This window comes from Micropterus dolomieu, linkage group LG20 (genome assembly GCF_021292245.1).
Source record: "Micropterus dolomieu isolate WLL.071019.BEF.003 ecotype Adirondacks linkage group LG20, ASM2129224v1, whole genome shotgun sequence".
In the NCBI taxonomy this organism is placed as follows: Eukaryota; Metazoa; Chordata; class Actinopteri; order Centrarchiformes; family Centrarchidae; genus Micropterus; species Micropterus dolomieu.
The window spans coordinates 21,461,515-21,471,444 of record NC_060169.1 but is presented as its reverse complement, the minus strand read 5'-3'; positions in this window follow the sequence as shown (position 1 = coordinate 21,471,444).

Below are 9,930 nucleotides of genomic sequence, written 5' to 3'. Positions count from 1 at the left end.
AGAAAAAAAAGACCACTATATACTAATTATGCTGCGTTCTAAATCGCATACTTTTTCTTTTACTTTTAGTACCTACTGCAGCTGCCCTTACAAAGTGCATACTGTTGCATGCAGTATACATACAATTGGGACATACTACTTTTTCATAACGTTGTGCGTTGAAATTTGACCGTCTTGCTCATACTTATGCTGCGCCGAGGATTGTGGGGCAGAATAGTCAGGAAAGAAGGCTGGCTTGTGAACTGCAAAATGCGACCAGGTGTATTAGGCATTTGACATACGATGTACTGGGACATACTAAATATTTTTCTGGAATACTAAATAGTATGGTAGTATGGGTATTGGAATGCACAGGTAGTCATTAAAACAAATACTTTTGCTACCTGGTGGTTAAATGCTTACTGCTGTTTCTGAAGAGCTTGATCATATTTAAAGTTTAGATAAATTATAGCATATTGTATCTATATGTTGAGACTTTTTAATTGCAAATTATTAGCATTGTAACAGTATTATTTGATTATTACTTCCTTAGGAAGTAATAATCTTAGGATCTTCGATCTTAGGATCTTGAATGGGTAGTTGATCCAAGACTGCCCACTACTGGTGAAACAATAAAAATGCAAGAACGCTTGTTGATTGTACAGGAGGTTTGGTCCGTTCCAGTCCAGGCTATTTAAAGTGGAAGAGCCTGAATAGCTGCTCTCATTTAACTGACAAGACTGAAATGGATCCTGGCTTGATTTGGTTGATGAGTTAATCAAAAATAAATGAATCCAACAGTCAATGATCCTATTGTTGGTGAATCTAGACAGCTTTCATTTAAATTTGTTTTCCCACAATTGACAAATGTGTGTATAGTAAAGAAAGCAATTGCCAAATTCACCAAAGGATAATCTGGTGATTAGGTGCATTTCCTGTTTATATAGAGGCATTCTAGACAGTCATGGCCCACAAATGTTGATTAGCCCAAATAGATTTTCTGTGGTTTGTTTAGATAATCAAATGGTTGTAACACTATATCCAGAACCATTTATAACAATATCTGACTATCTCAGAATAAGACAAACAAAAATGATGGACCATAAGACAAAGTAAATACCATGTCTCTGCCTCTTTACATTTTTCATAATAGAAAGGTGAAAGTAAATAATTTTGACTATTTCAGTGTTAGCTATAGGTGCCATGTATTGCACTTTTGGTCTTCAAAATAAATAATTTTCTACACGAGTATGTCAAACCAAATAAAAGATCTCCGTATTATGAAGCACCCCTTTTCCTCCATATTATGAAGCACCCTTTTTCTTTGGACTAGAGTGATAAGAGACCCTGGAAGGGACATTGTAAGCTGGATACAGTAGAGTGGTGGTGACATGGCATCTCCAAACATATGTACTACATGTACTGTAGCCCAAAGGCCAAATGAAACATAGCAGACATGATTGCCTTGATTCGAGCGCATATGGCTTGCTATTTGCATGCTTTTATCTATGTCCACTTCATCTAATTCCACTGTATTAAAATTGTTCTGCAGTTACTGATACTGTGTTGACAAATGAGACAAAAATGCTATTGGTAGGAATATTCCATTTTACACAGACTGCATGCTGTAATGAAACATAGTCTTTATAAATGGCACCGTGTGGGAGTGTTTTTCTTTTAATCCATTTTCTGTCCTAGTGAATCAACTAGAATTCTGCTGGCGTGTTGGGACAGGGCAGCAGTCAGCTCCCCCCTGAACCCTCTTTCAGAAGTGCACAGCCTCAATTAGACAAAACACAATAATTAGGGAATCTTTTACCTCTGCATATCATTTGATCCCAGGAACATCCTGATCAATGATTACAAATGACAGGTTCATAAATAAATTAGTTAGCTGATAAGTGTGTAACACTACTCAATTGATCCATGTTAAATGGAAATTAGGGGGAGGCATGAGGATTGGCATTGTGGGTTTTGTAGATGTAAAAGTCTGAAATACAAAGGAGGTAATTGTAATATATGGATGTTTTCTTAATGATTGGGAAGTAACTGCTATATATGATAAGAGGCATACAAAAATGTTGATATTTTAAAAAGATCTTATTTTAAACCAGCAGATGTCAGTGTTGTCTGTGGATATGCCATGTGCCATAAAGACTACCAGTGCTGAACCTTTACACTTGACTTCGAGGAGCACCACTGAGCATTTTGTTTGTATTTCAGCCATTTTGCATCATTGTTTAATTTTCCCTTTTGTACTGTAGGTATTTGTTTGTTAGGGGGAACCGCCTCATCCCTTAGTGTACTGTAAGAGCATGTGGCCCGTTGGACTGCCTCACTACATTTGTAATCACACTTTCTGCTGGATAGAGTGGAACATGCCATATTATGCCAGCACAAAGGACATGAGAGGATGTCACATCATTAATCACATACTGAGCTAAGTCTCATGCGCTTTGAAATGAGAGATCTAGAGTTTGTGTATTGGGCAGATGGGTAATAGCCCATAGGATTAGAAACCAAATAGAATGACATTAGAAACACTTTTAGACTCTTAAATGATAAATCTCAAAAATACAGACAAGCATTCATAAAAACATTTAAAACAATTTTAACATGGCTGTAAATGTTTCAAGATATCTCTCTATTTTGTAGAGCTTTCTCAATTCTGTTGTGTTTGCATGTGTGTGTGCGTGCAGTATTCATGTGGGTTTATCTGTGTGTATGTATGCACGTGTTAAGAGAGGATGGCACTGTTTATAATAGTGCATCTTAGCTAATTTCAGTAATGTGATCCAGCCCCCACTAGCTGACAGTTTAATAGCTATTATTTGTGTCACCCCCTCTCATAATGCTTTTGCAGTAAATTGCTATGTGCAGGAGACTGTGGTGTGACTGACATCTTACCTTGTAATATGATATCTATTGTTTTAATTAAGTGAAAGCGACTGTGACATTTATTGGTTTCCAAGTTACTTGTTAATGGCAGTATAAGAAAAAGAAGTGGAAGTAAATTATCATGGTTTACACTGCATATGTAATTAGCAAATCCTATGGTAATGATCACACATTATTCTTCCTCTGTGAATGTCAATTCATTTGAATAGATCACAAATAAAAACACTGCACTGGTGATGCAACGCAAGACCCCTCCTGGCAACGCTTGAGCCCTCTTCTCCTTTCCTCATCTTTCCGTGTGTGTGTGTGTGTGTGTGTGTGTGTAAAAGAGAGAGAGATGTTTATTTATTCTGTATCACTTTTGTGGGGAAATTTCCCATTATTCTGTTACCAATGCCCCCTGTTTAAAGAAGTGCCAGTAGCCAGTGTGCTTTAAGTCGTCACCCTGTCTGTTTGATCTATGGACTCACTCAGATGTCTTTAGTGGAGCGTAATCATGTTTTTATATGATGTCACTGGTCGTTCTGTCATTAACTTGCCACCAGCTTGCCAGTTTGGGGAACATATTCGATGTTAGGGTGGTGCATGTGTTGCGTACTCCCCATCCGGCCACTAAAGCTGTATCTGTCTCCAGCACACCAGTTTGTTCTGACAGGCCTGCCACAATGATGACTGCATCACCCAGATGCGGCAGAGCAGCTTGCGAGCCAACCCTGACACGCCGTCAAAAGGAGCAGCCAGCCATCTGCATGAGCCTTCTTCTGCCCCATCAAACCTCCGAGCCCATCTCATCCTGTACAGCCAGCTACCATCAACCAGGCTGTTTGCTCTCTGTTTGCTTTCCACGCTGAGCGCATCCCATGTAACAGCCTTTTCTGGCTTAGATGTTGTTTTATAATATTTACTCCCAAACAGAGTGGCTGTAAATCTCCTCAAATTATTTGCAGATGATCTGAAGTCACCACATAGAAATTGTGACAGTGTCACTCCAAAGCAATCATGGTGGGATGTGATTTGGGGAAGTGGAGTAGGAGAGCTGGGTTATGATCAGCCCCCTTGGTGCCAAGGTGCCTTGTTATTGGTAGCCAAGGCAACTCGCGCCCTGTCGTGCTTAGTTTCTGGACTGGCTCTTTCATTGCCTGAAAAAATGTGGCAGGTTCATTGAGAGACAGGCTCAAGATCAGTCACTATGAGATAAGACAATTTCAGAGACATTTAAGTCCTCCAACCCACTAAAGATTGAAGATCTACAATATACTGTTACAGCTACAATATGTATTGCATTAATAAGTGTTGTTATTCTATACACAAAGGGAGATGACTGGGCTTTTCATATGTTATATAATATTATATATTATATAATATTATATAAGAATATTATTGTTATATTACTTTAACTGCAAAGATTCACCTTGCAGTTGAGCAACTAGAAGCATGTCTTGTTGGATGTACTAGCACAAATGTAATGAAGCCAGTTTCTTACCATTATTAACATGACAAACAGGACTGCAGAGGTATGGGAACATTGGGAGGACACTGTGACAAACACAAAGATCAACCTTTAGGGTCAAGTTATACACTGTTGGCATACGAATAAAGAAGGGAACATTTTGCAAGTGGTCTGAGATGCACAGGTGGACAGAGAGCAAAATGACACATTCTATCACAGTCAAGGAAAAGCATCTGTAAAGTTGAAGCATAAACGACTGATAAAAAGTCCACCTCAACATCTGAGTGGTTGTTTTGGCTGCCAAAACTATCATAAAAGTGCTGAAACTCAAAAGAGTTCCTATGTCAGAGGAATGGAGGCAGTTTCCTTACCTCAGGGCATCATCATGGGTGATCAAGACTGACATGCATCACCAAAGGCTTTCATGTCCAATGAGAACACCTGTCTGACTCTCTGGGTGAAACTGGACAGAGGAATGCCATCGCAAATAACATTTCATATGTGTAACATTGCCTCAGAAGGACATGGTGGCATCGTGCACCCCATAGCAGGGGCAGAGATGCGGAGAATAATTCTGGAGAATGAAGGATTTTGTAGTATGTAAATGTGCTGGTAAATTGTTCAAACACAGTACATGACTACAGCAAAATCCTTATGATGACTTTATTTTATTTGACAATATTTGTTGTCTCCTAGAAATTGTTTAAATCTCCTGTTCAGAGAAAAAGAGATGTGTATAAACTGGGGTAATGTCAATAGATACTTTGTTTTAGACAGCTTTTAGAATATGCACACTGAAATTGCAGTTCTTTATAAGGGTTGGTTTATTCTTATTCTACAGGGCCCACTACAGGGGCACAAAGAGAAAGTCAATCAGTAGAGGTTAATGTAGACAATCCTTAAAGAGGACAGACAATTAATGCAAAATACTCCTGAAGTGTTTCTAAGTAAAAGTGTCATGCCACTGATATGGTGTTTGTGTGCATTTACACATACTGAATTGCATATCATGCATTTTCAATCACCAGTTGCAGCACCTCTTCAACTGCGGGTTTACCAAACTTACCAGAAGTAATTAGCTCCCAGTGTAAGCAAAAATCAGTCAAAAGCAGCTTGCAGAAGAGATACAGCTGTCAGTCATTCACAACAACATATGTACTTTTTATAACATTATAACACCACCATTAAAATAGCATCATACATGTATAAATTAATCTGAAGCTGAACCACTTGGGTTGTATCCAAGTGCAAGTGGAAACGGGGCTGTTGTTCAAGCCCCCGAAGTTCACAAAACGTAGTGCATATAAATAACAACACTACTAGTCAACAATTATGGTAGTGGCTTGGTGAGGATATGTAGATACAGTGTTGCTTTGAGTTTAATGCTATCATGTCTGCAGACATTCTTCAGAATATTTAGATTACTCCACCACTTAGGGTTATCAAGCAGCATGGTTGATTTTTAAAAATAGTTTAGGGAGAGAGATTTCATTTTTTCAGTTCCTCAATTGGTTCTGTTTTCTCTTGTCTCTAGCTTATCCTGAAAAGCTAGAACTTTTATTCAGCTATCAAATATGTATGACCAATCTTCTCTTGACATGAGGGGTTTGAATAGAATTATCTCCAAAACGTAGAACATTTACGTCTCTACAAAGTCCCACTACACAGCACATTGTAGGCTATATATCACAGAGTCTTTGGCAAAAACAACAGCATTTTTCATTTGTTCAAATGCTTAAAACGCCCTATTGTGTGCTTTTACATTTCCTGAAAAGCAATCCCTCGTGGTATTTGAAACAATGGCTGTCTGCACTGTTCATTTCTTCAAATGACCTGCTGTATGAATGAACAATTCAACTGAGGCCGCGTCGTGGTCCATACCTTGTGGGAAGAAGAAAAATATTTACGGTACATTGGTTTCCCTTGTACAAAGACACAGCTCAAAACTGTGCTGCCCATACATATATTCAAAAACACAAAAAAGAAGAAACTAAAGAAAAAGAAAAACATAATATCAATACTACTTACAAACAAAAGTTCAACAAAAAGGTCCACTTACTTGTTTCCAAAGCTTTTCATCACCTCACGTAGCATTGACATGGCGTTTTATTTGTTATTATGTGACCTAAATTTTGAATTTTGGTCTAATGATAACAGGTATAAGGGGGGAGATTATAAGCCCAGTCTCTTTTCAAGGATGGTCTTGGAGCCTCTATGATCTTTTTGAGTCCTTGGTGATGACTTTGACCCACACTTGAGGCTGTGGCTGATTTTGCTCTGGTGTTTTTATCTCTCTTTTATGTTGCAAGGTTAGAGTCAAAAGGTGCTGGCAGGTTTCTAAGAATATAAGCTCACCATCCTTTTCTTATTCATTTGTGAACCTGGTGTGTGGGTTGTTGTTACTGATGTTTTGGATGAAGCAGCTAATACTGAAAGTGTCTCACATATACTGTTATCACATGTGGGCTGACGATGAGGGTATTATCAGGGCAATCTGTTCAAAATGTTCCATGTACAGTACAAGTTGGTTATCACATGAAAATCCATACTTCAGTCACAAATCAACAACTAATACCATCACCATGACAACTGAGCAACTCCACCTGCTTAGGAATGCCAGCAGGTGTGATTAAAGGCTTCAGAAACACAAAGTGAAAAGTCAAGCATGACTCGGTAATTAGTGCACATTAGAGTTCCCGGTAGGCTAGGCTAGCTGTTTCCCCCTGTTTTCAGTCTTTGTGCTAAGCTAAGTTTGCTGTAGCTTCATAATTATCGTGCAGTGTGGAAACAGTCTTCTCATTTAACTCTCAGCAACGAAGCCAATGAGCTTATTTCTCATAATGTCAAACATTTCCTTTAACCTTCGTCAGCTCATGTGAATTGTATTTTGAAAGTTCTTTTGGTTATTTTGGAAAGCACTGACAAATGGCTATTTTGTTGTTCAGGTGCATGGAGATGTGTTTGAATTCATTGTAGTTATTCATGGAGGCACCATGTGTTGTGTTTTTATGAACCTCTCGTATAAATAGGATGAATGTGTTACAGATGGGAAGCATTACATCCTATCTCTACCACATCCTGTTTACAAACTTCAAAAACATACAGCAAAGGGGCTGTTAGATGAAATGAGAGTGCCTCATTTGGGCAATATTGTATAAAGAAATATGCAAGAAAAAAAACAAACCCCAACAGCCATGCTTGATGAAATTACAGACAAAAAATGGTCTCTGATGAATTGGCACTTAATTACTGCTTGATTAACATAATTATGCATGTTAATAGCATCTCAAATGAATTGCAGTTGTCAGGAGGGAGGAAGCATCTGTAATGGTGGCAGCCTGATACATATTCTCCTATCCAACAGCGTTGTCTAACTCTACCCCTTAAGTGTTCACCATTAATCACTGCACACTCCTTTTCCTTTGGAGTGAAATTTGGCATTTTGGGATAATTGGGCTATTATGGTGTGCTTGTCACATCTGTAATAGTAGGCTAACGAGCCCCCTCGTGTGCTAGCTTTCAGAAATGATGGCAGAACATCGGCACTGAGTGGCATGGCAGGTAAAGATATGGCCCAATCATAGTGAGACATATGATCATATTACTTTCACTATTACTGTGTATCCTCATCCTAACATTCCAAATATAGGCTAGGTTTACACAACCACTCTGACATGAACTGATACAGACTGATGTGTGGTGATGTTACAGTGGATAAGACACATGCCTTTGGTGTGAGAGACCCATGTTCAATCCCCCCCTGTGACCATCCACCAAAGTGTCCCTGAGCAAGACACTTCCCCTCGTTGCTCCAGAGACATGTGACCTCTGACATACATAGCAATTGTAAGTTGCTTTGGATAAAAGCGACAGCTAAATGAATAAATGTAATGTGAGGTGTATATGATACGTGGGATGTCCACAGGAAAAACATGGTATACAGTTTTCCAATACTATATACATGAAAACTTAAATTTCAGTACAATTTCACTGGTCAATCTCCAAACTAATTCAGTGAATTTCCACCCCCACACAAGTAGGCAAGGCTTCCACAGGCATCTCTACTAGTGGAAACAAATAGCCTCCTTTTTATTCCTTTGCCACCAACAGTTATCCATTTCCCATACTTCAGTCCTTCACTAGACATGAAACAGCGTGGATTCAAAAGTATGCACACAGAGAGATCATAACACAACAATCTATTCACTGAAATTGAACACTTCTAAAATGTTTGTATTGTGACAGCTTTAAAAGTTCAAACCCAAGTATATTTAGTCTTGGAGTTACTGTATTGTACTGTGGCTAGCTACAGTATACTGTACCATTGTCTAAAAACAACAACTTGCTGCAAATTAACAGACTTTTCTTGTCTGAATAACCTTTAGGCTGTGAGTTTGAATCCTTTATCCTGCAAGAATCAATGGTGTGATGGATTGCATTGATATCCCACTCTGTGGCTTGCATCACAGATTCTAAAGATGACACAACCAATTTCTTGGTAAACATTTCCTCTCACTGCCACTTCATCTGGCTCCTTATTATTGGCAGACATGGAGAAGAGTGGGGGGAGACAGGGGAGAAGTGGGGGAGTCTCAAGGTTGCAGGTGGCAGCCAGGAGCACTTATGGATTGAGGCAAAGGGCACGGTCTGAGATGAGCTTTGACTGCTTCATTGGGAATTCTTCTCAGGAGTATATCGCATTTGTAATAATCTCTAATTGCTTTTTATTTGAAACTGTGTCACAGACAACAGTTTGCTGTTAGTTAACTCCAGGAATTGAACATATTCAGAATTGGTAAATTTATATCAAAGAGCTAAACAACCTCTGTAAATCATTGTCACACTTATATTTTGTCTTCTGTAAATCTATATCAATCAATACTTACAAAAAAAATGTCATATTTTTAACTCAAACTTTTAAAAATAACCAGGCTTTAGGTAGGTGTAATTTGTGTCTATTATCAGCCTAGCCATTGGCCTGTGTGACAGGGAGTGCTGTATTGGATATTAACTCACTGACGCCTGGTGGTCTGTCATTCCCACAGACAGCCTCTTAATGCCCTAATGGCTCATTTACATTATTGATGAGCCAACCCTGTGTCACCTCAAACACAGACTATTTAAAGGAAATAATTTTATGCAAACTACATATTGATGCACTAATGATCAATTGGCCCTTGTTTTGTGTGTTAATAATATGCAACTGTTGCAGTGTGATGTACATCTTCAATTAGAGAGTTACGCTGTCTGCTGGCTAACTCAAACAAGTGGTGGGACTGCATCATTTGTTCTGCTGACTGGTGGCAGAACTGCCTCCTGGGTAAGAGGTGTCATCAACTCTATAACTTCAGTAAAGCAGGTATATTATTTTGAGTTAACATCGTGCTACCCGGATTAACGTGATACATGAGACAACTTCTTCTTTCTCCCTCTTTTCTAAGCATGTCATGAGGGAAAGGAGTAGTAAAGGCCTACTCAAGAGACAATGTCTCCATCCAGAGTTTTATCCACCCCAGAGCTCTAAAGTCCTTACATCCGTCCATCCATTCCTCTGTCCATCCCCTCCTGGTTCAACCTATCCACTAACACAGTATTGTAGCACT